Raw genomic sequence first — 4,840 nt, forward strand, 5'->3', positions numbered from 1 at the left:
GTCACCTCTTGTCCAATGGGATTATCCTATGTCTAATCATAGACAGATTGTGATTAATGTGATTGTGGATGGGGCATTAATCCGATTCAGAAGGGAATCCAGTCAGATTTTCATCTGCTCCAAATGTGTAATTGGTTTGGAAGCAGCAGAAAAGCAGCTTGTACCAGATCTTGCCGCATCACGGTGATGAGGTCTATTTTGATCAGCTTGAGTTATGGACAATATAAATTATTTATAGCCACTTTAGACATGCCTCGTACTTGTAAAGACCTTCAAAACAAAATCACACTCCTCTTGCTGTTGTAGGACTCTCATTCAGCTGGATCCCTGTGCCCACAGCTTATAAAAAGCAAGGAAGCGAAGAGATTAAAGGCCGGTAGGTTCCTCATAAAGTACTGACTGAACATTACAAGGAGCAAGAGGTTGAGCCAGGCAGTAGAAAAGGCGAACCGATGCATACAGAATGGTCTTAACCCGCAAGGATTTTGCTCTAGTTGAGAAGAAGGACCCAGCCTCAGGAAAGCACAGGCATCCAGAGAAAGCAGTATGTGGTGAGGGTCGTTCAAGCTGAGCATAAAGGAGAATCCCCTTTGAACTAGACAAGTGTCATGAGGGTGGTGGGATTTGAGCTTTAAAGGAGAGAAAGCTTCCACTATGACCCATGAGTGAGGAGGGAGCATGCCAGGGCCAGAGGCTGGGCGGCACCTATGCCCTGGGTGCAGGGAAGGATGGTTTGGGGAGAACAGAGGGAAGGGAAGGTTCTATATCATTGGTTGAGCCACTGCTATGCCCTGTGGCTGGCAGGTCATACATCTCTTTCAGTCCTCATGCTGGGTACTCTGGGCTAACAGAAAGCCTAGAGAAGAGCGATATAAACGGAAATGAGCTGACTCAAACAACAAGCCCAGAGGTAGGGTAGACCATATAGTTAAATGAGCCTGGGGTCTGAAGGTGTCATTAGCAGGTTCTTTCTGTTTCTCCGCTGTACTGTCCACAGCTTCATTCTGGGGGTGAGTCTTAGGGTCACACAATGGCTGTCAAAATACTTGGGCCCATATGCCTCCAGCCTGTGACCAGTGAGAGAAGCTGGCGTCTTGGGGCTCTTACCAAAGAATCTCCTAGAAAACCTGATTTCTGTTTCATTGACCCTGGCTTAGATCTGCCCCTTCCTGAACCAGTCACTGAAAGGAATTAGGGATTCCCATGTTAGTTTAGACTAATTGGCACATACCCCACTAGTGGGGTGCTGATAAATGTTTTAAGAACTGGCTCTTTAGGGCGCCTGTGTGTCTCAGTCATTAAGCATCTGCTTTCAGCTCAGGTCATGATCCCAGGGTCTTGGGATTGAGCCCGGCATTGGGCTCCCTGGTTGGCAGGAAGCCTGCTTCTCCTTCTCCCACTCCCCCTGCTTGTGTTCCCTCTCTTGCTGTGTCTCTCTCTGTCAAACAAATAAATAAAATCTTTATAGAACTGGGTCTTTAGGAAAGAACATATATATACATATATGTTTATTATAAATTTATTGATACAAAGGAAGCATAGCAAAGAATTTATAAATAATAAAATATGCAATTGTATTCTAATTGTAAATTGTAATTTGAATTGTGATTGTAAATATGTAATTGTATTTCAATTCTAATTTCCACATAGTCAATTGATTCTTATTGAATACTTTCACTGATTTTTGCCAGACTTTTGCTAATTTACAGTTGCCTAATTAAGTAAATAAATATCTTTCTTATAATCTAGCAATAAACAATTATAAAAATGTACTACAATTAGGGGCACCTGCGTGGCTCATTTGGCTAAGTGTCCACCTTCGGCTTTGGTCATGATCTCTGGGTTCCGGGATCAGGTCCTACATTGGGCTCCCTGCTTAGCGGGGAGTCCGCTTCTCCCTCTCCTTCTGTCTGCTGTTCCACCTGCTTGTGCTCTCTCTCAAATAAATAAATAAATAAAATCTTTATCTTTTTAAAGATTTTATTTATTTATTTGACAGAGGGAGACACAGTGAGAGAGGGAAACAAGCAGGGTGAGTGGGAGAGGGAGAAGCAGGCCTCCCGCTGAGCAGGGAGCATGACGTGGGCCTTGATCCCAGGACCCTGGGATCCTGACCTGAGCCGAAGGCAGACACTTAACGGCTGAGCCACCCAGGTGCCCCTAAATAAAATCTTTAAAAGATATACCACAATTAATATATTTTAAATGAAAACATCTAAAACTGTATCATTAAGTCAACAGGAAATGTAAGAAGGCATTATGAAGAAAACTTTCTTGACTATGGCATTGAAAAACAAAAAAAAACACATAGAACACCAAATATGTTCCAGTGCAGAATTATATATATGACATCAATTTTCCTCCAATTTCTCTTTAAATGTATAAATTTATAAATGTAATTTGGTTTACCACAAATATAGTTAAATTGCCCATGGAATTTGACACAATAATTCTAAAAATAAGATGAAGAAAGAAATGTGTGAGAATTAGTGAGGACAGTTTACAAAAGAAGAGAAATGAAGGGTGCTTTTCCCTATCAGATATTCAAATGCAGTATAAAGTTCTAATAATGAAAACAGTTTGATACTAAAGCAGAATTTGGTAGACTTAATATAACATTGAAAAGCCCCCAAATCAGACTTTTGTTTTGATAGGAGTTCAATAGAAGAGGAATAATGGAACAATTATTCAGTATATATTATTGGTACATTAAAAAAAAAATTAAGTCAGACCTCTCTGCACTGCACTATTTACCACAACCTTCTTCAAACAGATTAAAGATTTAAGTGTAATGACAAAAGCCACAAAGGTACTGGACAAAAATATGTGACTCTTCCTGTAACCTTAGGATGACGATGGGTCTTCCAAGTGGCACAAGGAAGGTAGACCCCAGACAGGAAAGACCAATGAATTTGACTGCATAAGAGTGCAATGAGTTACTCTTTCCAGGCATCCCGGTGAGGGTGACATCGCCCTTAAACCCTGCATGGCACTCCCTCACACACTGCTATGATGCCCAGGGAAGACAGGGTCACCTGGAAGTCCAGCTGCTTCCTTAAGATCATCCAGCTTTTGGATGATTATCCAAAATGCTTCACTGTGAGAGCAGACAACATGGACTCCAAGCAGATATAGCAGATCCACAAGACACAAGAAGGGCAAGAACACTGTGATGCACAAGGCCATCCAAAGGCATCTGGAGAACAACCCAGCTCTGGAGAAACTGTTGCCTCATATGTGTGTGGGGGGCTGTATGGGGGGTCTTGTTACCAAGGAAGACCTCACTGAGATCAGGGACGTGTTGCTGGCCAACAAGGTGCCAGCTGCCTCCCACACTGGTGCCATAGCCCATAGGAAGTTCCTGTGCCAGCCCAGGACACTGGTCAGGGTCTGTGACGACCTCCTTCTTCCAAGCTTTAGGCATCACCACTAAAATCTCCAGGGGCACCATTGGAATCCTGAGTGATGTGTAGCTGATTCAGACTAGAGACCAAGTGGCAACCAGTGAAGACACACTGCTGGGCATGCTGAACATCTCCCCCTTCTCCTTTGGGCTTTGGGCTGATCATCTAGCAGGTGTTTGACAATGGCAGCATTTACACCCCTGAAGTGCTTGACATGACAGAGGAAACTGCATTTGCACTTCCCAGAGGGTGTCTGTGATGTTTCTAGGATCTGTCTGCAGGTAGGTGACCCCACCCTTGCATCAGTGCCCCATTCTGCCATCAATGGATACAAGTGCATCCTGGCTTTGTCTGCGGAGACTGAGGACACCTTCCCACTTGCTGAAAAGGTCGTAGGCTTCATGGTGGATCCATCTGCATCCATGGCTGTCACCTCTGTGACCACAGCCCCAGCTAAAGCAGAAGCAAAGGAAGAGTTGGAGGAGTCCAGTGAGGATATGGGATTTGGTCTCTTAGACTAATCAACAAAAGCAACCAATTCAGCTAACCCTATTTGTGAAACAAGGAAATGTAGGCTTACTTCTTGTACAAAAGAAAATGCAATGGCTGTCTATTATTTACGACAGACAAATGGGTTGATAGCCTTACAAAAAAAGGTTTAGTGTATTAATGACTTAAATAAGAAAATGATGAATTCTAACAGAAAAATGGACTGGAAAGAAGAAAAAAATCATGATCAATTACACATGAAAAAATTACTGTCTCACCATAAACTCCATAGCTTAAAATAACACCCATATATTGTCTCACAGTTTCTGTTACTCCGAATTCTGGGCATGGCTTAACTGGGTTCTCTGCTTAGGGTCTTACAGAACTGAAATGAAGATGTTGGCTGGGCTGCATTCTCATATGAGGCTTGACTAGGGAAAAATAAGCTTCTAAGCTCCCAAACTGGTGGTGGAACTCATTTACTTGGAACATGTAAATGAACGCTTGCTTCTTCAAAGCCAGCAGCAGCAGCAGCAGCAAGAGAAAGCATGAGAGAAAGAGAGAGATTCTGTTGAGTTGAGTTTCCAACCTGATGGGCCCTTTTAAAAAAGTTATTTATTTATTTGAGAGGGAGAGAGAGCACAAGCACGGGGAAAGGGAGAGGGAGAAGCAGACTCCCCAATGAACAGGGAGCCTGATTCAGGGCTTGATCCCAGGACCCTAAGATCATGACCTGAGCTGAAGTCAGATGTTTAAACAACTGAGCCACCCAGGCGCTCCTTGAGGATGCCCTTTTAAAGGGTTCACCTAATTAAGTAAGGCCCACCTACTTTTCATGAGCCCCAAATCAACTGATTAGAACTTCAATTACATTTGCAAAATCCATTCACTTTTGCTGTACTTGTTAGAAACAAATCATAGGCATTCAAGGGGAGGGGATTACACAG

General features: G+C 43.0%; 1 pseudogene; it reads left to right on the forward strand.

Annotated features, from left to right (window-relative positions):
* Positions 1-2,557: 2,557 nt before the first annotated feature.
* Positions 2,558-3,925, forward strand: LOC116872101 (annotated as a pseudogene).
* The last annotated feature ends 915 nt before the right edge of the window (positions 3,926-4,840 follow it).

This window comes from Lontra canadensis, unplaced genomic scaffold, assembly GCF_010015895.1.
Source record: "Lontra canadensis isolate GAN:19392208 unplaced genomic scaffold, GSC_riverotter_1.0 scaffold28, whole genome shotgun sequence".
Taxonomy (NCBI): Eukaryota; Metazoa; Chordata; class Mammalia; order Carnivora; family Mustelidae; genus Lontra; species Lontra canadensis.